We start from the raw sequence: 23,340 nt of genomic DNA on the forward strand, positions 1-23,340 counted from the left end.
TAAGGCCCTTCAAAATCCTCAGCACCAAGCCCATGATGCTGTTAATCCGGCCCTGGTCCTCCTCCACCGCCGCTTCCACCTACACCGCCCATAGGTGTGCGCAGCCTATTGCATTAAGGTGTGCACCCCAAAGTTGAAATACACATGCATGTGTTTGCCAGCAGGGAGAGTAATGTATCGGGGCCATGTACCTGTAGGCAAGGAGAAATAGAGCAGAGCAGGTCCCAGGGAGATCTTTCCCATCTCCTCACTGGCAATGCTATGTGCCCTAGGTTATTAGGGTGTGCCCAGGCACACCCAGCACACCCTGTGCGCACGCCTATGTCACCGCCACATCCACCACCACCTCAACCTCCCTCCTACTCCATATGGGCCTCGTCCTTCAGAGATGAAGAAGAACATTGTTTTATTTTTCTGTTTTTTTTTGTTGTTTTAAGTTATTTCCCTATCCACATTTGTTTGCAGAGCACTTGCCATGCTCTTAATTACGTTTTGCTGCCATTTGCAGCACTCTAGCCCTTTCCTTTGGTGTTTTAGAGCCATTTTAGTGCCTTAAAGTTCGGGTCCCCATTGACTTCAATGGGGTTCGGTGTCCGGGAAAAGTTCGGTAAAAGTCCGGGACACGGACCCGGACTTTTTTTTAAAGTTCGGCCGAACCCGTCGAACACGGACATCTAGGTGTCCGCTCAACCCTAATCAAGTTGCAATTTAAAAAAAAAATGTTCTTGTCTTGCAAAATGCTGGTATACCATGTTACTCGCAAACCAAGGTATTACTGTATAGAACTTTTAGACACCATTCAAATTTTGGGCAGTGAGAACACACATTTCAGCTCACAAGATTTTATTTTTGTATGATTTACATGCTTTTCCATTCACTCAAACAGGCTGCCCTATGAGCTTTTTTGTGCTAAAGAAGCTCATGCACCAAAATCTGGCACAGAGGCAGGCGCAATTTTTCACATGCGATTTTCACTTTTTTACTCGACAATCGCCCACATTTGGGGTGCTATTAAGAATGAATTGCCCTTAAACAGTCCCAAGGGTAGCCACCATACGCCATTAGTGAGATGTACTCAAACTGGTGTACTCATAATCTGGTGCAGCTGTGCATGGTAGCCAATCAGCTTCTAACTTCAGTTTGTTCAATTAGGCTTTGACAATAAAACCTGGAAGCGGACTAGTTTCTATGCAGAGCTGCAAGAGATATTGCACTCTCACTCACAAAGAAATCCATGCAAATCGAATTCAAAAATAGGGGCAATTATGGGTCTTGCAGTGGAGTTAAATCGATTTATCTCCGCTTTGGCCCGATTCACACTAAATGTGGTGCAAATTCACAACTAATTTGCTGTGGATTCTGCACTGCATCAAAATCTCAACCCGTTCATGTGAACTGATTGCAGAGTTTATGTTAACAACACCACAAAATTAGTTTGCAAAATGCAGTGTGGTGTGATTTGATTCTGGTGGACAAAAAAAGGGTCCTGCACAAGTTTGGTGTGAATGCGGTGGGATTTTAGCCACTTATGCCCCATACACACGTGCAGATTATCTGCAGACTTTTGTCTGCAGACTTACCTTTTCTATGTAGTGCAAGGGCCTGCCGGATTGCATACAAATTGAAAGTGTTTAGGTTTGACCTCATATTATATGGTTTTGGTAAGTCTGCAGACAAAAGTCTGCAGATAATCTGCACGTGTGTATGGGGCATAAGGGCCACACACCTCATACAAAGTCCCAAAATTTTTTAATTTCCATGTTACATATAGGGATGGAGGCACATGTCTCTGTTAAGCCCCGTACACACGTAACGATTGTCAGCCGAATGATCGGCCGTCTTTTGTCCGTTGCTGTCCTGTCGGTTGAAAAGTGCTAAAGACTGCACACAAATTTTGTCAGCCAACAACAGCCGACTGCAGAAGTGATGTCATGTGATGGTTAACTTTCCGTGTGTTTTTTCTTCTCTGAGCATACCCAGTCTTGCTCATCTGCTGTTTGTCGGCCGAATTGAGGAACAATCGGCCGTTCTGGTGTTGGCCAACAAAAATTTTAAAGCCTGCACATCAGATTCTGTTCGGCCGAAAAGTCGCAGTCGGTTGTTGGAAGCATCATACTAACAAGCCGACAATCGGCCGATCGGACGTTGGCCGAATATTTACGGCCGACAATCGCTACGTGTGTACGGGCCTTTAGCCTCATATAAAGTCCCAACTCTTCTTCCTCTTTACATAAAAATCCATGTTTTAAATCACACCCCAGAAACACTGCATGTAATTTGCACAGGAATGCGCTGCAATTTTTGTGAAAGTTGCATGCAGTGTCCTGCATCGCATCAGTGTGAACCAGGCCTAAGTGTATTTACTCAACCACCTGCACTCTGTGTCAATAAACTGAAAACACCAACTACTGCAGCAATCCAACACCCAATTACCAGATATACAAACTAAAAGGAGAATAGATACAGATAAAAAAGTAACATTGATCAGACGGGAGAAAGAGAGATACAAAGTAACATTGTTTATAAACATTGATCAAATGGGAGAAAGAGAGATACAAAGTAAGTTGTTTATAAACATTGATCAGACAGGAGATAGAAAGTAACATTGTTTATAAACATTGATTAGATGGGAGATAAAGGGATACAAAGTAACCTTGTTTGTTTTGTATCGACTCTATTTTATTTGTCTGCAGATTGAAAGGATGAGCTTCAGTCTACAGTAAAAGAAACCTAACAAGTTATTGAGAATAGGGGCACTTACAGGTCTTGTAGTGAATTTAAAGTGTTTGTTACCCTAAAAAAAAAAAAAAAATAGAGATCCTGTTTCCTTTTAGTAGGTTAGACAGCACAGTGCTTGTACTGTCTAACCTGCCCCTCTGGAAACTGTAAAATACATGGCTGATCCTGCCTCTTCCTGCTTCCCCCCTCTCTGTGCTGACCACGATAATCATGGGCAATAAGCCCTGACTATCGTGGTCAGCCTGCGTGCCTCCGTCATTCGCAGCTCTACTCTCTGCTCTCCCCTGTCCCCTCCCTGCCTGTCAGCTCTGTGTGTCTGTGTCTCTGCTCCCCCCCCCCCCCCGCTGCTGATAATAAAATAGTAAAATGTCAGCCCCTTTCTGTTAAGCTCCCATCCTGCACTGTATAACTGTTTGTAAGAAAAAAGAAAAAATGCCTCTAAAAACCTTTTTTGTGAAGTGTCTTTAGGTCGGTCACATAACTCCTGACCGATCTGCTATTACTGTGGGAAGTTCCACCTTTGGATGGAACTCTGCTTTAAGGAGAGAAGAGGAGGAGGGGTGGAGAGGGGGTAAATGTGCCTATAGGGTGTAGATCCATTTTAACTGGTTGCCGACCACCCTCCATAGTTGTACTGTGGCAGACAGCCGCTCCTGCACAAACAGACGTAGGTATATGTTGGTCATGTGCCTCCAGCTAGGGGGCGAGCGTGCGCCACTGCCGGTGCACTTTCGCCCCCGCTTGTCAGTGGGGACTCCGATGCACGGGGCAGGTGGCTCCGATTGCCACCTGACACCCGCGACCGTTCCCCGTTGAGAGGGAAGGACAGTCAGCTGTTGTAAACACATCTGACCGTTCTTCTCTCTGAAATGATCACAGAGCTCCTGTGATCGTTCTATGTAGGAACACAAGTCTCTGTGATCATTTAACAAGCCACGCCCCCCACAGTTAGAAACATGCCCCTAGGCTCACATTTAACCCTTTAATCACCCACTAGGTTAACCCCTTCCCTGTCAGTGTCATTATACCAGTAACAGTGCATATTTTTAGCACTATTTACTGTAGTAATGTCTCAGTCCCACAAAAAATCGTAGATTGCCACCATTAGTAGTAGAAAAAAAAACAATAAAAATGACATAAATCTTTCCCGTAGTTAGTAGACGCAATAACTTTTGCGCAAACCAATCAAAATACACTTATTGTGATTTTTTTTTTTTTTAACCAAAAATATGTAGCAGAAAACAAATTGGCCTAAAATGTTAAAAATTTTAGATTTTTAATTTTTTTTGGGGAATGTGATTTTTTTTTTTTTTTTCAGAATTGTCGCTCTTTTTTTGTTTATAGCGCAAAAAATAAAAATTGCACAGGTGATCAAATACCACCAAAAGAAAGCTCTGTTTGTGGGAAAAAAAGGACATCAATTTTATTTGGGTACAGCGTTGCACGCCTGCGCAATTGTCCGTTATAGTAACGCAGTGCCGAATCGCAAAATATGGCCTGGTGATTAAGGGGGCAAATCCCTCCGGCCCAGAAGTGGTTAAGTAATGACAAAGTTATTTCTGAATAAAGAGGTCTATAGCAGGAATAGAAAATTTCTCTGCTCCATGTGGGGTGTACAGGGGGGGTTAAGGGGTTAAACACAACAGAAAAGAACATAAACAGTGTGTTGGGTGATAAAGGGGTTAATTGTTTGTGGGATTGCCGGCAGGAAATCTCTCTGTAGTTTCCTTCAAAACATTTCCCTGTGTTAGCTGATGGGTATGTTGGGACGTGTTGGAGGGATTCCAGGGCCTTTGTAAAAGTATTCACACTACTTGACATTTTCCACATTTTGTCATGTTACACCCAAAAACATAAATGTATTTTATTGGGATTTTATGTAATAGACCGACACAAAGTGGCCATAATTGTGAAGTGGAAGGAAAATGATAAATGATACAAATTAATCTGTGAAAAGTGTGGTTGCATTTGTATTCACCCCCCTTTACTCTGATACCCCTAACTAAAATCTAGTGGAACCAATTTCCTTTAGAAGTCACCTAATTAGTAAATAGAGTCCATCTGTGTAAAATTAGAGTCCATTCACACTGCCGCGACTTGTGTGCCCTCAAGTCGCCCCAAGTCGCTTGACATAACAAAAGCAATGTTAATCAATGAGTGCCGTCTTAATATGCACTACTGAAGTCGCTCCGACTTCAGAAAAGGGTCCTGTACTACTTTGAGGCGACTTGTATCCGACTTGTCCCATAGACTTCAATGGGAGTCGCCTCCTTATCTTATTTGAAGCGACTTGTGATCCGACTTTCCATGAGTAAAATTTATTAGCCAGGCATTCCCAACATTTCATTATTTGCAGGCATAGGGCTCTGCTCCTATCACACATATATGTGTGTGTGTATATATACCCCTATACAGAAGTTCAGATGTCATACCTGCCTCCAATGACGCCCAAAAAATGCCCAATAAATGCCTGCAACAAAAACGCCCAGGTGTGAAAGGAGCTGAGCCCTATGCCTGTGCTACTAAAAATTCTAAGAAAAATTATCTTTTGGACAAACAATCTTTTTTTTTTCTGGTTCTGGAGTCCGGTGGGGAATGTGGGGAATGCCTGGCTAATAAATAAAACGCCCAAAAAATGCCCAATAAACGCCTGCAACAAAAACGCCCAGGTGTAAAAGAAGCTGAGCCCTATGCCTGTGCTACTAAAAATTCTAAGAAAAATTATCTTTTTTTTCTGGTTCTGGACAAACGATCTTTTTTTTTCTGGTTCTGGAGTCCGGTGGGGAATGTGGGGAATGTCTGGCTAATAAATAAAACGCCCAAAAAATGCCCAATAAACGCCTGCAACAAAAACGCCCAGGTGTAGAAGAAGCGGAGCCCTATCCTTGTGCTACTAAAAATTCTAAGAAAAATTATCTTTTTTTTTCTGGTTCTGGACATGCTACAGAGCTGAAACTTCACAGGTACACTTTTTAGACCCCCTAGACACCAAATCCAAAGAAATCTCATTTTTTTTTTCAATAATTTTTTCAATAATTGGCTCTCTATCAAAAATGACAATTTTTAAGAACTTTTTTTTGTGTGATTGAGCATGACACAGAACCATCATATTCTGATTGGCCAAATACAAAGTCGTACAAAGTCGTCTATCATACAAGTCGCATTGAATACGCGCAAAGTCGCGCTGAAGTCGCGCTGAAAGTCGCGCTAACAAGTCGCCCCTTATGAGGCGACTTAGAGGTTGCGGCAGTGTGAACCGACTCTTAGGCCCCGTTCACATACGAGCAAAGCTACTTCGCACCGCGACCTCGGAGGTCGCGGTGCGAGCAGTGCGCCGCGACCTCGGAGCGGCCGCCACGGACTTCATAACATTGAAGTCTATGGCGGTCGCCTCCAGGTCGCCCCAAAGAAGCTCCGGACCATTTTTCTAAGTCGGAGCGACTTGTGTCGCTCCTATTAGAACGGGTCCGCAGCTTCCCTATGGAAGGCGACCTACGGCGACCTGTGAGGCGACCAGGTCGCCTCACAGGTCGCCTTAGTGTGAACGGGGACTTAAAGTGATTGTAAAGTCTTGTTTTTATTTTTCAATAAAAATAACAAACATGGTTTACTTCCCTCCTCTGTGCAGTTGGCTTTGCACAGAGCAGCCACGATCCTCCTCTTCTCGGGTCCCTCTTCTGTGCTCCTTGCCCCTCCCTCCCTTTGAGTACCCCAAAAGCAAGCAGCTATATTAAGATAAAAAACCTTCTGACTTTACATCCCTTTTAATCTTAATATAAAATACAGATGTTCTGTGAAGCCCTCAGAGGTTTGTTAGAGAACCTTCATGAACAAACAGCACCATAAAGGCCAAGGAACACACCAGACAGGTCAGGGATAAAGTTGTGGAGAAGTGTAAAGCAGGGTTAGGTTATAAAAAAAAAAAATCCCAAACTTTGAAGATCTCACGGAGTGCTGTTCATACCATCATCGGAAAATGGAAACAGTATGGCACAACTGCAACCCTACCAAGACATGGCCGTCCACCTAAACTGACCAGCCGGGCAAGGAGAGCATTCATCAGAGAAGCAGCCAAGAGGCCCATGGGAACTCTGGAGGAGCTGCAGAGATCCACAGCTCAGGTGGGAGAATCTGTCCACAGGACAACTATAATGCCCCATACACACGTGCAGATTATCTGCAGACTTTTGTCTGCAGACTTACCAAAACCATATAATATGAGGTCAAACCTAAACACTTTCAATTTGTATGCAATCCGGCAGGCCCTTGCACTACATAGAAAAGGTAAGTCTGCAGACAAAAGTCTGGAGATAATCTGCACGTGTGTATGGGGCATTAGTCGTGCACTCCACAAATCTGCCTCTTATGGAAGAGTGTCAAAAAGAAAGCCATTGTTGAAGGAAAGCCATAAAAACAAATGCACGCCACACTTTTCACAGATTTATTTATAAAACATTTTGAAAACCATTTATCATTTTCCTTCCACTTCACAATTATGTGCCACTTTGTGTCGGTCTATCACATAACATCGGTTGTGCTATATACTGCGCCAACCCTAAAGGCCCGTACACACGTGCAGATTGTCGGCCGAAAAGATTCGGCCGACGACCGATCGGCCGATTTTCGGCTTGTTAGTATGATGCTTCCGACAGCCGACAGCGCACTTTCGGCCGAACAGAATCTGTCGTGCAAGCATTAAAATTTTTGTATGCCGACACCAGAACGGCCGATTGTTCGCCAGTCAGTACAGATTTCGGCTGACAGACAGCAGATTTGCAAGACTGGGCATGCTCAGAAAAGAAAAAACACAGGGAAAGTTAACCATCACATGACATCACTTCTGCAGTCGGCTGTTGTTGGCGGACAAAATTAGTGTGCAGTCTTTTGCACTTTTCAGCGGACACGACAGCCCAGGGACAAAAGACGGCCGATCGTTCGGCCAACGATCGGTACGTGTGTACGGGCCTTAAATATACAGCAGCCAGCAACAACAAATGACAATTTGTGAAGACAATGGAAAAGCAAAAATTTGCAGCGCTGTTAGATTGTGTTATAAAGTGCAATGGTGCTAATGCATATAAATATATGCTACCCAAAAAAATAAAGTGCATAAACTATGTGCAAAATCCCGTAATTACAATGCTGAAATATGCAACTTATAAAGTATCTGAATACTTCAATACATAAAGTGCAAAATTGCATAAGAACCCCAAAATTACTGCAGTACTAGGCAATAAAGTGCAAAATTAGATATGAACCAGAAAATCATAAAACATATATACAAAAAATATATACGAGTGCAAGAAGTGATAAAGTGTCTGATACTGTTAATGTGAAATGCTCATCATAGCATAAAGTCCACAAATTCCACCATAGATGTGCAAATGTGCTGATAAGTCTATGATTGTGAATTCAGGTGCTTGACCACCACCAACTGGACAACTGTAATGAAGGCTTACCAGATGTAGTGGACCCAATAAAGTATACACCTTTTTGGTCATTCAGGCTCCTGTGAAATAGATGGGCTTTATACCAGTAGTATATCCGAAGATCAATGGCTCAATCCTTCAACGTCATCCACTAATATGGAATACTACAGCCAATAGCAGTAAGAGCAGCAAGAACATTTTCACTCTTATATATTTTTTGTATATATGTTTTATGATTTTGTGGTTCATATCTAATTTTGCACTTTATTGCCTAGTACTGCAGTAATTTTGTGGTTCTTATGCAATTTTGCACTTTCTGTATTGAAGTATTCAGATACTTTATAAGTTGCACATTCCAGCATTGTAATTACGGGATTTTGCACATAGTTTATGCACTTTTTATTTTTTAGGTAGCATATATTTATATGCATTAGCACCATTGCACTTTATAACACGATCTAACAGCGCTGCAAAATTTTGCTTTTCCATTATCACATAAAATCCCAATAAAATAAGTTTACATTTTTGGTTGTAACATGAAAAAATGTGGAAAATTTTAAGGGGTATGAATACTTTTTTCAAGGCACTGGAATCCCTCCAAAGCGTCCCATTATACCCACCAGCTAACACACCATGACAAAATCATGGAGCTGGTGGATGTTAGAGACCTTGAGCTCCTCCACCTTCCATTTGAGGATGCCCCACAGATGCTCAAAAGGGTTTAGGTCTGGAGACATGCTTGGCCAGTCCATCACCTTTACCCTCAGCTTCTTTAGCAAGGCAGTGGTCGTCTTGGAGGTGTTTGGAGTCGTTATCATGTTGGAATACTGCCCTGCGGCCCAGTCTCTGAAGGGAGGGGATCATGCTCTGCTTCAGTATGTCACAGTACATGTTGGCATTCATGGTTCCCTCAATGAACTGTAGCTCCCCAGTGCCGGCAGCATTAATGCAGCCCCAGACCATGACACTCCCACCACCATGCTTGACTGTAGTGAGTCCTTGTAACATGAATGAGTCACATGACACCAGGGAGGGAAAAATGGCTAATTGGGCCCAATTTGGACATTATCACTTAGGGGTGTACTCACTTTTGTTACCAGCGGTTTAGACATTAATGGCTGTGTGTTGAGTTATTTTGAGGGGACAGTAAATTTACACTGTTATACAAGCTGTACACTCACTACTTTACATTGTAGCAAAGTGTCATTTCTTCAGTGTTGTCACATGAAAAGATAGAATAAAATATTTCCAGAAATGTGAGGGGTGTACTCAATTTTGTGAGATACTGTACATGCATTGACACTTCCGGGTAGGGGGCGCGCATGTGCGCTGCAGGTGGCTCGCTCCCGCTGTAAATATACATAGCGGGAGCCGATTAGCGGGTATCGGGGACTTGATGTCCGCCGGCACCCACCGATCATGAGGAAAAGATACAGAAAGTATCTGCCGCAATATTGCAGTCCTGCTATAAGTCGCTGATCGCCACCTTTACTAGTAAAAAAAAAGAAGTAAATACAAATTTCATAAAAATATCCCATAGGTTGTAGACGATGACACTCCCACTGATAACTTTGATAAACCAATCATATACGCTTATTGGGGTTTTTTTTTTTTTTTAACCAAAGAAATGTAGCAGAATACATACTGGCCTTAACTGATGAAGAAATTCGATTTTTTTTTTACATTTTTTTTTATTGGATGTTGTATAGCAGAAAGTAAAAATAAAAAATTTTTTTTTTTTCAAAATTGTCTCCATTTTTTTGTTTATAGCGCAAAAAATAAAAACCGCAGGGGTGATCAAATATCACCAACAGAAAGCTCTATTTGTGGGGAAAAAAAAGGACATACATTTTATTTGGGTACAGCATCGCACGACCGCGTACTTGTCAGTTAAAAAAATAAATAATGCAGTGCCATATTGCAAAAAATAGCCTGGTAATGAAGGGGGTGGTAAAACTTCCGGGGATGAATTGGTTAAAATAAAGCAGTGTCGTATCGCAAAAAATGGCCTGTTCATGAAGGAGGGGGGGGGGGGTAAATCTTCCAGGGGTCAAGTGGTTAAGTGAATCCACCTCATTGTGTCACTCATTTCACACCCACACGGGTCGGGCACATTATCGGTCCTCTGTTGGTAAGAGATTTATATGAACAGAGCGGAGTCCCATCTATAACTTGTATTTTATTTGCATTCAGGACGGTATTTGGAGGTACGCCCTTCTTCCCGGTCCAAGCAGTACTGATAATATTACCTTTAACTCTTTGCTAATAAGTGCATCACTTGTAACAGTCTCAAATGAGTTTGGGTTGAGGCCTCTTCTTAACAAACAATTACATTTTCAACTTCACCCCTACTCCCCCCCCCCCTTCCCCCTCACCCCGAACATACTGAGACACCCCAATTATTAGCCTTACTCACGTATTCCGGAAGCTGCGATACACCCTATACACCGAGCTCCTCACTGCGACCACATGCAAAAAACTGCAAGAAGTGAAAGTGAAACTTTGTAGCAGAACCGTTATCAGTGCGCAGGCAGGATGGAGGCAGGAAGCCTCACATTACACTGAGAGAAACATCATGTCATACTAAGGCAGCTGCTGTCTGCAGGAAAGGGGGCTCCAAACTTACTAAACAAATGGCCAGCTTACTGTCCTTCAGACTTTAGTGGGGCCGGACTGTGGTCGATGAGAGGAATAGTGCCCCATCATTGGTATCAGTGGGAGGAATAGTGACCCATCATTGGTGTCAGTGGGAGGAATAGTGACCCATCATTGGTGTCAGTGGGAGGAATAGTGACCCATCATTGGTGTCAGTGGGAGGAATAGAGCCTCCTTGTTGGTATCAGTGGGAGGAATAGCGTCCCATCATTGGTGTCAGTGGGAGGAATAGAGCCTCCTTGTTGGTATCAGTGGGAGGAATAGTGCCTCATTGTTGGTATCAATGGGAGGAATAGTGCCTCATTGTTGGTATCAATGGGAGGAATAGTGCCTCATTGTTGGTATCAATGGGAGGAATAGTGCCTCATTGTTGATGTCAGTGGGAGGAAAAGGGCCCCATTGTTGGTATTAGTGGGAGGAATAGTGTCCCATCATTGGTATCAGTGGAAGGAATAGTGCCTCGTTGTTGGTGTCAGTGGATGAAATGGTGCCCCATTGTTGGTGTCAGTGGGAGGAATAGTGCCTCATTGTTGGTGTCAGTGGGAGGAATAGTGCCCCATGTACTGTATAGTGCTCTATTGTGGGTATCAGTTGAAGGAACAGTGTCCCATCATTATTGTCAGTTTTGGATGAAAAAGTGGCCCAAGGGCCAGATAGAGGCAAGCAAAGGGGCACATCCAGCCCCAGGCCTCCAGTTTGGATACCGCTGCTTCAGGAGATCTCCCAAATGGGGACTCAGATAAAAACAGAAAAACATGGTTAGAGGAGTGTGGAACGGTTAAATGTGATGACAATATTTGTATTGTTGTCCATGCCTTCATGTCATTGTGAGAACTCCCAACCTCCACCCCCCATTTACTGTGTTGTTGTAACAGGGACAGTAAATGAGGAAAATCTAACCAAAGGAGTTAGAGTCAGGAAGGAAATGGGACAACATTGAAGAAATGACACTTTGCTACAATGTAAAGTAGTGAGTGTACAGCTTGTATAACAGTGTAAATTTACTGTCCCCTCAAAATAACTCAACACACAGCCATTAATGTCTAAACTGCTGGCAACAAAAGTGAGTAAACCCCTAAGGGAAAATGTCTAAATTGGGCCCTGGTGTCATGTGACTCGTTAGTGTTACAAGGTCTCAGGTGTGAATAGGGAGCAGGTGTGTTAAATTTGGTGTTATCGCTCTCACTCTCTCATACTGGTAACTGAAACATCAACATGGCACCTCATGGCAAAGAACTCTCTGAGGATCTGAAAAAAAAGAATTTTTGTTCTACATAAAGATGGCCTAGGCTGTAAGAAGCTTGCTGAGACCCTGAAACTGAGCTGCAGCATGGTGGCCAAGACCATACAGCGGTTTAACAGGACAGGTTCCACTCAGAACAGGCCTCGTCATGGTCCACCAAAGGAGTTGAGTGCACGTGCTCAGCATCATATTGAGAGGTTGTCTTTTAGAAATAGACATATGAGTGCTGCCAGCATTGCTGCAGAGGTTGAAGGGGGGGTGGTCAGCCTGTCAGTGCTCAGACCATACGCCGCACACTGCATCAAATTGGTCTGCATGGCTGTCATCCCAGAAGGAAGCCTCTTCTAAAGATGATGCACAAGAAAGCCCACTAATAGTTTGCTGAAGACAAGCAGACTAAAGAAATGGATTACTGGAACCCTGTCCTGTGGTCTGATGAGACCAAGATAAACTTATTTGGTTCTGATGGTGTCAAGCGTGTGAGAAGGTAACCAGGTGAGGAGTACAAAGACAAGTGTGTCTTACCTACAGTCAAGCATGGTGGCGAAAGTGTCATGGTCTGGGGCTGCATGAGTGCTGCCGGCACTGGGGAGCTACAGTTCATTGAGGGAACCATGAATGCCAACATGTACTGTGACATACTGAAGCAGAGCATGATCCCCTCCCTATGGAGACTGGGCTGCAGGGCAGTATTCCAACATAATGACCCCAAACACCTCCAAGACAACCACTGTCTTGCTAAAGAAGCTGAGGGTAAAAGTGATGGACTGGCCAAGCATGTCTCCAGACCTAAACCCTATTGAGCATCCGTGGGGCATCCTCAAATGGAAGGTGGAGGAACGCAAGGTCTATGAATTCAAAATATCAAGGTTATAAAATGTTTGTAAGCTGCTTGATTACCAGTATAAGCCTTTTCACTTTTAGTTTCATATTTAGTATATAGATTGAACGGTCTCAACAGGAGTTCCTTGGGTGTCTGTTAAAATAAAAACACAGAAAAGGTAAACCAAAACCCATCATGAAAATAATAATAATAATATTTTAAAATCATTTTTAAACATTTTTATTAGGCTCTTTTCACATTTCGAGATTTGGAATTGCGGGCAGAATCACCACAATTGAGGCCAGAATTCCAAACTGTGCGGCAATTTTTGCACAATGCACATTTGCGTTCCCCATTATCCCTTAAAAGAGAATTGTGCAAGAAAGGAGTATATAGTGGCGGGAGAGGGGTGTATAAAGGCACATATCAAATAAACATTATCATATAATGACTCAGGAAATGGCAAATCACAAAATTATAAAACACATCATAATGTAAAATCAGTCCATGAGGGGGTATCAGCTGAGCACTTGATGGCAGCTTCCTTAGAACAAAGCAGTAGACTGTGTGGGTAAAAAGCAGGGAACAAAGGGGTCCCAGACTAAGTGCAGCGTTTAAAATCAATAATTTAATAAAAACGATAAAAAAGCAACTCACAAGATAGCTGAGTAATACAGGCGTAGTATATGTAAAGTAGGAACTTCCGTCTTGAAGCCTCTCCAAGCCATCCCAATGCCATAGCAGCCTTGGGCACAAGCTGTATTCCTAGATGGAAGTAAGAAGCGGCCGGACGGCGGACGACACCTTAACCAGTGCGGAACTCAATATGGCCCCCGGGCCACACCTGATGTCACATGGAGGGCGTGTTGGCCATGCTGACGTGGAGTGGGCGGTAATGCGTTTTGAAGCAACAACTTCTCCTTCAGACCTGATTGGCCCTAATGCCATGGAGTGAAGTAAAACAATATCATCAGGAATGGGAGTCTGGGATGTCAGCGATGGATGTCCGCAATGTGGATCGCCAGGATCTGCTGCTGCATGGAGGAGGCCAGGCGGAAGTCCTTAGGTCAAAAGCTGAGCAGAGGGGAGGAAGCTGGACTGTGGCGTGGACTGCAGTGCATGTAGATGATGTCACCAGAGGGGGGGGGGGGGGATTGCTCCATGTTTCTGAGTCTATGTGGTGCCTGTCCTGGGCATATGCATTTTTTTGTCAGGCAGGGTCTGCCTGATGGAGGAGTGCGCATGCACAGGACCGCATGCTTCCCCTGAATTTTTGCCTGAATTTGGACCTGAAATGGAGCCAAAGACGCACAGGACCAGGGCTGGCATCTTTCGGCCCAAGTACAAACCAGAGACCCATGGTGCAACGACTCGGCCCCTCTCCCACTCTCCCTCTTTCCGGCCTCCTACTGACCCCCATTCCATGCTGAAGCTCTGCTCCAGGTGCTCTCTACTTACCAGCCGAATCCGGGTTCTCAACCTGGCCAGCGGAGACTGGTTGGGGGGAGCTGGGAAGGCTCGCTCGGGGCTGGCTGGGGGAGAAGAGTCTCCAGTGGGGCATGGAACTGGCCTCTGCTCAGACACAGTTTACACCATCTATGCTGGGGGGGAGGCCTACGCCCTGTCCTTGTAGGTCAGTAGGTCAGCAGTGGGAACTTTTTACTTCTCTTCACCAGGAATCCTTTAGGCATGTCTGTGGCAGAAGCGGTGCAGCCTTTTTATGGGGCATCAGAGCAGCCCAGGAGGCAATTGCCCCCCTGCCCCCTGGCTCAGTCCTCCCCTGCACAGGACCCTTCTGCTGTGCGCTCCACGGCTGTCCTGGAGGTGTGTGAACAGTATCCTGCCATGTGAATTGGATGCAGAGAACCCCGCATCCAATTCATACTAGTGTGAACCCAGCCTAAAGGTGAAGTTGTCCTTAAAGTCTTCAATTAACATGTAAAACATTAATAAATCCATGAGAGTCTTCTGCTGTGCATCCTTGCTGTGAAAATACTCATCTGTGGTTAAATTTTAAGGAACTGAGACTGACTTCTGCTAAGTTCTCACACTGTCTCTTGCCTGTGGTGTGTCAGTCCTCTTTGTACATACCGATGTTTAGGTAAAAAAAAGAAAAAGATTTCAAGTGTATCTAAATCCAAGCACAAAAAAAATTATAACATCTCCCCAGTTCTCAGATGTGGTGGCTGCATTCGTTTTCTTATTCACACTTTTTTCTCCTTTTTTTAATCCTGGTAATCTCCCCCATTAACGCACGTGGTGACAACCATACTAAACAGTGTTGTCACTCAAGGACAGAGAGTGTGTTGGGACAAATAAGGACAAATCAGAGAAACTGATGGGTTAGAGTTTACCAGCTCTTGATCATGAAATCTGAGAGCACCCTACTCACTGACCAAACCAACTTTTTAAAATCATACCCACCAAACCACACTCACCCCATGGAGGATCAAGAAGCAGAGGAGGACCGGGGTCTGATTGAGCCTGTCCTCAGTGCCTCCACAGCAGTCCTAATGAAGAAGAAGATCAGTGACAGCTTCAGCAAGGCCACACAACGACTTTTGGGGGGTCATTGATGTAAGGGGGGACTCAGTCACAGTGAATACACAAAGATAAGAGGGGACACTAATATACCCCCTTATATCAGTCACCCCCTCTTACCTTAGTGTATTCAATCTGCGGAAGGTGGTCTGTGGTCATCATAGTCTCTCCCCAATCAGATTCCCCCTTAAATCAGTGTCCTTAGAGTTCCCCGAGTCTGCAGGATTCCCCCTTACAGTGCAAGAACAAGTGGGAACTCTGCAGACCCTAAAATGTAAAGGACAATGCTGTAGACCCTGATGTAAGTGGGAACTCTAATGTAAAGCGGAACACTGCAGACTCTAGAGTAAGAGGGGGTTCTGGTGACCAGGATTCTCCTTGACACCAGATTCTGCAGCATTCCCACTTACATTATGGTCTGCAGTACATCAGAGTTCTCCTTTACATCAGGATCCGCAGAGTTTCCCCTTGCATTGTAAGGGGGAATCCTGCAGACTCTGATGTAAGGGGGAACTTTGTGGACTTTTGTGTAAGGAGAGGGAGGCTCTAATGGCCCCCTTACATCAGAATTCCACTATACACCATGGTTTAAACTGTAAGGAGAAACCCTGCGGACTCTGATGTAAAGGGTAACTTTGTGGAATCTGATGTAAGGGAGAACTTTGTGAAATGTAATGTAAAAAGGAACTCTGTGGACTGTGATGTAAAGGGGAGCTCTGTGGACTCTTGTGTAAGGGGGGGGGCTCTGGCGAACAGAGACCTCCTTACATCAGAGTTTCCCTTTACACCAGAATCCACAGTATGTCCTCTTATATCAGAGTTCTCAGAGTTTTCCTTTACATCCAAGTCCACAGTGTTTCCTTTTTTATCACGGTCCGCAGAGCTCCCCCCTAGCACTCTAGAGGGGTCTGCAGACGCTGATGTTATCTGTCTGTTCTGGGTTATATTAAACTCTTGCCAACTGCCCCACGTACACGTACAGGTGATTGGACACAGCGGGAGCCAATCAGTGGACCCGATGTCTGCCTGGACCCGGCAATTGTTCCCAACAGAGGCAGAACGGTGGTCTGCCTATGTAAACAAGGCAGGTCGCCCTGCTGTTACTAGGGAAGACAGTGATCCTGTGTTTCTGCTAAGCAGGAACACGGATGTTTGTCTTCCCATAGTTACAAAGAAATCCCTAGGAACCCATTTAACCCTTTTATTGCCCCTGATGTTAACCCCTTCCCTGCCGGTGTCATTAGTACAGTGACAGTGCATACCATGCATCAGGAAAGTATTCACAGCGCTTCACTTTTTCCACATTTTATGTTACATTCTTATTCCAAAATTGATTAAATTCTTTATTTTCTTCAAAATTCTACAAACAATCCCCCATCATGACAATCTGAAAGACGTTTGTTTGAAATCTTTGCAAATTTATTAAAAATAAAAAATGAAAAAAAAAAAAAATCCTATGTACATAAGTATCACAGCCTTTGCTCAATACTTTGGTGAAGCACTTTTGGCACCAATTACAGCCTCAAGTCTTTTTGAGTATGATGCTACAAGCTTGGCATTTCTATTTTTGGCATTTTCTCTTATTCTTCTTTGCAGAACCTCTCCAGCTCCATCAGGTTGGATGGGGAGCGTCGGTGCTCGGCCATTTTCAGATCTCTCCAATCAATTGGGTTCAAGTCTGGGCTCTGGCTGGATAAGCTACTAGTAATGGCGGCGATCAGCAATTTTTAGTGGAACAGCGACGTTGCGGCGGACAGATTGGACCCCTAACTGACATTTTTTAACACTTTTGGGGGACCAGTGACATTACTACAGTAATCAGTGCTAAAAATATGCACTGTTACTGTAATAATAATGACACTGGGAGGGAATGGGTTAACTCAGGGGCGATCAAAGGGTTAAGTGTGAGCCTAGAGGGTGTTTTCTAACTGTGATGGGGATGGATTTGTGGAATCAACACAAAGACCTGTGATCCTAAATAGGAGGAACACAGGAGCTCTGTGCTGATTCCTGAGAGAACAACGTTCTGCTGTGTTTACAACAGCAGACCGCCGCTCTCCACAGGGAGCGATCACGGGTGCCCGGCGGCAACCGCAGCCGCTGGCCCTGGGAGTCAGCTTCCCCGCTGGCTAATAGGGGCGGGCGTGCGCCCCCAGGATCGCTCCCGCGGATTGCCGTACAGGTGCGGCGATTCGCGCAGCCGAGCCAGCCTGCGGTGGGCGGTTGGCAAGTGGTTAAAAGGACAGGAATATGGGTGGTATTACAATGAGTGTTATTATAGGGGGGGCAACAGGCATTTCTTTGTGTTTTCTTTGTTTCTGCTGGGGCAAAACACTTTTTCTTCCATAACCTCAATCGCTACAGAACCTTCCCTCGCTGCATGCAGTTCTGGATCTTGTGTGCAGACTTCTCACATCAGAGCCGCTTCATCCCACCCCCACTAAGACCGGAAGCCCGCGGGATGAGGTTTTTCATTGGAATGATGGACAGCGTACTTTGTGTACCCATTGGCTGAGGAGGTAGTGGCACCATCCCCTGCTGCCTTCCCAGCCAATGGATAGCTGAAGCATATAAATCCCTCCCTCCTGACATCACACAGGACTTCCCGAGTCCCGTCATGGTATTTTACAATTCGGGAAGGTGAAAAGCACATACAGTGAGGGGAAGAAAGTATTTGACCCCCTGCTGATTTTGTACGTTTTGGCCACTGACAAAGAAATGATCAGTCTATAATTTTAACCGGGGTTATCCATTGACTCCACCCCCTACCCATCTCTGAGCACCATTCCTTTGTTCCACCCCTTACCTTTTAGAGAATACAGGACCAAGTATCATTTAGTAGCGCTAATTATTTTGTATGGGATGTGTTAATGATAACAAGAAAGGCAGTATAATAGATAGAACAATGGACACCCCAGCAACAATAGATCCACCCCAGCAACAATGGACTCCCAACAGCCAGCATCAATAGATCCTCACACCCAGCAACATTAGATCCCTACCTCAACAGTAGGTCCCCCCCAGCAACCCCCTGCAACATAAGGCCCACCCCCAGCAACAATAGATCCCGCACCAGCAACATACAACCTCCCCAGAAAGAATAGACACCCCCTGCAAAAATAGATCCCCTCTAGCAACAATAGATTCCCCAGCAGCCAGCGTCAGTAAACCCTCCAGCAGTTAGAAACAAAGACCCATCCCTCAACAGTTGATCCCTCCCAGCAATAATGAACCCTCCAGCAACATAAGACCCACCCTCAGCTACAAAAGATCTCCCACAAGCAACAGAGAAACTCCCCAGCAACCATAGACCCCCTTCCTCCGCAAAAAAAGATCCACTCTGGTAACAAAAGATTCCCCAGCATCAATAGACTCTCTAGTGAACCTCAGTATGCCTTGCAATTACATACAATCAGTTCTGAAGGTGCCGAAACTATGTTCCCCCGTGTTCCTGCTGAAAAAAAAGCCCTGATTTTAACCAATGCTGACTGCTCGAGCAGTTTTGCTGCGGCAGGCTCAGCTGTGCGAAACGATGTAGCCCTATGTTGATAGTGCATGTGGTGCTGGGGGGCAAACGTGCGCCGCCGGTGGGGCGCTATCACCCCCACTAGGCAGCGGGGATGCCTATCCACGGGACCAGCGGCTGCAATTTCCGCCAGGTGCCCGCTATCGCTCCCCGCTAGGAGAGAAGGATGGTCTGCTGTCGTAAACACAGCTGACCGTTCTTCTCTCTGAATTTATCACAGAGTGCCTGTGATCCTCCTATATAGGATAACAGGTCTCTGTAGTCATTTCACAAACTCCACCCCCATACAGTTAAAAAAAACACCCCCTAGGCTCACGCTTAACCCTTTGATCACCACTGTGTTAACCCCTTCCCTGCCAGTGTCATTATTACAGTAACAGTACATATTTTTTAAGCACTGATTACTGTAGTAATGTCACTGGTCCCCCCAAAAGTGTCAAAAATGTCAGTTAGGTGTCCGATCTGTCCGCCGCAATGTCGCAGTCCTGAAAAAATCGCATTACTAGTAAAAAATAAATAAATAATTAAAAATGACATAAATCTTTCCCCTAGTTTGTAGACGCAATAAATTCTGCGCAAACTGCGCAAACCAATCAAATATAAATTATTTATATAATATATATATATATATATATATATATATATATATATATATATATATATATATATATATATATAAATAATTATATATATATATATTTATATATATATACATATATATATATATATATATATACAGATACACAGACAGTATGTGCGTGTATATATATGTGTATATATATATTATATATATGTGTGTGTGTGTATATATATTTTTTTTTTTTTCAGAATTGTCGCTTTTTTTTTTTGTTTATAGCGCAGAAAATAAAAATAGCTTAGGTGATCAAATACCACCAAAGGAAATCTCTATTTGTGGGGGAAAAAAAGGACATCAACTTTATTTGGGTACAGCGTCGCACGACCGCACAATTGTCCGTTAAAGTAACGCAGTGCCAAATCGCAAAGAATGGTCTGGTCATTAAGGGGGTAAATCTTTCCGGTCCAGAATTGGTTATTGGTCGGTTTTTTTTACCAGTGAGAGACCGAATAACAACAAAAATATCCAGAAAAACGCATTTCAAAAAAGTTATAAAAAAAAGTTACAAAGGGATTTACATTTTTTATTGAAATTAATTTTATTAACTTTTTCATGAAGAAGGTAACAGAGGAATGACGCAGTAGTGTAGGAGATACATTTGTAATAACATGGATTGAACAATGTCACAAAAGTATCGCAGTATTAGCAACCAACAGGAAAAAAAAACAAGTAAAATGTTACCATTAGCAGCATTGCTTCTATTGTGCACATCAGGGGGGGAATTTATAGTAGTTTATTGGATCTAAGCCAGACATCCCATGTGTTGTAAAACTTCTTAAGGGAGCCAGATTGCAGTGTTAAGCATCTTCCATATTCTGTTGTCAGATTCTATTGGTGCTTTAACATTGGATATGTTTGGAACAGTAGGGTGTCTCCATTTCCTCCTAATCATTAATCTAGCGGCAAACAGGATGTGCATAACCAACGGCCTGAGGTTATGCGGGAACACCTTAATTCCTATACTTAGTAAGGCTAGGGTAGGGGAAGAGGCCACCAGACAGCCTGTGGCCTCAGATATGAGGATGAATATTTTGTTTCAAAAATTCCATAGGTGTGGACATTCCCACACTATATGTGGAAGAGAATCGGTATGGGTACCCTGACCTCGGCTCAGAGGCGTAACTAGAACCTTCAGGGCCCCGGTGCAAGAAACCATGAAGGGCCCCCCGGACCTTCAACCCTGGGGCTCTTCCCACTCATCCTGGGGTCCTTTACTCTCGTTGTGGGGCCCTTTATTACGGTCCCGCAGTGGGCCCCCTTCCTGCCATTTTGGGGCCTCCCCACGGTAGTGGAATGCCCGGGCCTGGTCGCAAGTGTGACCTTTGCGATCCTGGAAGTTCACCCACTGGTGTCAGTAGTTTTTATTTTTTGGTATTTTAATTGTATTATTTTTTATCATTTTATTTTATTTTTTTACAATGTCACTGACTAGGACTAAAATAAAGGAAGGAGCTGGTAAATTACATATTTACTGACCCCTTCCTGATTCTCTATTGTGACACATTCCTAGCAGCAGCCAGCAGGAGAGGGAAGGGAGCACAGGTGGGAGGGAACCAGGGGCGCACACAGGGGCCCAGAGAACTAAAGTGGTGGGGGCAGCATACAGAGGAACCAATCTCCTCCATTCTCCTCCTGCAGCTACAGGAGGAAAAAGAAGGACTGTCATTTCTCTACATGCTGCCCCCACCGCCCCTCCTATCCAGGTGTACAGGGGAGCCGCACAAGCCCCCTGGAGCATGGGGCCCGGTTGCAATTGCAACCCCTGCAACCCCTGTAGTTACGTCCCTGCCTCGGCTTGTTCCTGTGACTTGTTCCTGTGACTTGTTCCTGTGACTTGTTCCTGTGACTATTGGTTAACCACTTGCCGACTGCCTAACGCAGATCTACGTCGGCAGTCAGCCCCTCACAGGCAAAGCGACGTAGGTCTACGTTGCTAGCCTGTGAGGGTCTAGGGAGCGAGCGCACGCCCCCTCTCCCGCGCGGTCACGCACCCCCCCCCGCGCGTGTGACCGGCGGACCCAATGTCCGCCGGTCACTCGGCGATCGGCGGGGGAGAGGGAGAAAGTCAGGCGGCTTGTGTAAACAAGCTGCCTGTCATTCTCCCCGGTGTATAAAGGATGATCATACGGTTCTACTATGTAGAACCGTCGATCACTCTTCATACATCTGAAGCCATAGCCAATCACAGTAGAAAGCACACCCCTAGGGACACACACAGCCCCTCCCTCTCAAATAAAGTTAACCCCTTCACTACCAGTGTATTTTTACAGTAACAGTGCATATGTATAGCACTGATCAGTGGCGTAGCGTGGGTTGTCAGCGCCCGGGGCAAGGCAAGTAATTTGCGCCCCCTAACCTGCGGACTTTTAGTACTCCCCGAGTCCCTTCCTACAATAGTACTGACCAGCCTGATTCCTATACTGACCTACCAGTCCACTACGCTAACATACCTGATTCCTGTACTGGCCACTACACTGACCTACCTGTCCATGTCACTGACCCTTACAATGACCTACCTGATTCCTACCTGACCACTACACTGCCCACTACACTAAACTACACTGCCCACTACACTACACTGCCCACTACACTGCTCACTACACGGAGGACACCACCGCGTCATCGAGCCCTTACAGGGGGCGGGTCAGGGAGGATTGTGAGAGCTTAGAGGAGGCGGGACAGAGGCACATGCAGGGCTGACTTAGAAGACGGCGAGGCGGGCTCAAGAAGAGAGGCGGGGCTCTGCCACTGGCCAGCCCCGCTGCCGCACATGACAATGTTGGCCCAATCACAGGGCGCCGACCGGCCATCGTTTAGCCTGAAGATGGCGGCGGCTGAAGTGACACGCTAGGAAGAATTTTTAAAGTTTGCTGACACTGGCGTCGTGGGATGCGCCCCCCCCAAATGTTGCGCCCGGTGCGGCCGGCCCCCCCTGCACCCCCCACGCTACGCCACTGGCACTGATTACTGTAGTAATGTCACTGGTAACCCCAAAAGTGTCAAAAATGTCAGTCAAGGGTCCGATCTGTCTGCCGCAATGTCGCAGTACTGCAAAAAAAATCGCAGATCGCCGCCGTTACGCGTTAAAAAAAAAACAACAACAAAAATGACAAAAATCTTTCCCTTTGTTAGTAAACGCGATAACTTTTGCGCAAACCAATCAAAATACGCTTTTTGCGATTTTTTTTTTTTTTTTTACTTTACCAAACATATGTAGCATAAAACAAATTGGCCGAAAATGTTAAAAAATTTTGATTTTTACATTTTTTTGGGGGGAATTTCATATAAAAAAAATGTGAAAAATATTGCTATTTTTGCAAAATTGACGCTCTTTTTTTGTTTATAGCGCGTGATTAAAAAATCGCACAGGTGATCAAATACCACCAAAAGAAAGCTCTGTTTGTGGGAAAAAAAGGACGCCAAATTCGTTTAGGTACAGCGTCGCACGATCGCGCAATTGTCCGTTAAAGTCACGCAGTGCCGAATCGCAAAATACCCCCTGGTCAGGAAGGGGGTAAAATCTTCCGGGGCTTAAGTGGTTAAAGATAATGCACTATCAACTCCACATATGATTATTTCTCATAACGAGTGAATCCGTTTCCCGGTATACAGTACCTCTGTGGCTGGGTCCGTGAAAATCGTACAAAAATACTTTACATAGGTTTGCGGGACTTTAAATGAGACAAATTGATCCTTGATAATAGGAAATAAACATTTTAAAATTGTAATAAAAATGGACCATTAATG

The 23,340-nt window shown here is 44.7% G+C and overlaps 1 protein-coding gene across 1 annotated transcript in view; it reads right to left on the minus strand.

The window, feature by feature from the left end:
• The window catches only part of LOC309557927 (uncharacterized protein), a 56,954-nt gene extending 46,318 nt beyond the window's left edge, over nt 1-10,636 (minus strand). The window contains exon 1 of the mRNA XM_082260799.1: nt 10,585-10,636. The gene's annotated coding sequence lies outside the window, so the exon portion shown is untranslated. The remainder of the gene's footprint in view (nt 1-10,584) is intronic.
• Between the last annotated feature and the right edge of the window lie 12,704 nt (nt 10,637-23,340).

This window comes from Pelophylax lessonae, assembly GCF_965119305.1.
Source record: "Pelophylax lessonae genome assembly, chromosome: 6".
Taxonomy (NCBI): Eukaryota; Metazoa; Chordata; class Amphibia; order Anura; family Ranidae; genus Pelophylax; species Pelophylax lessonae.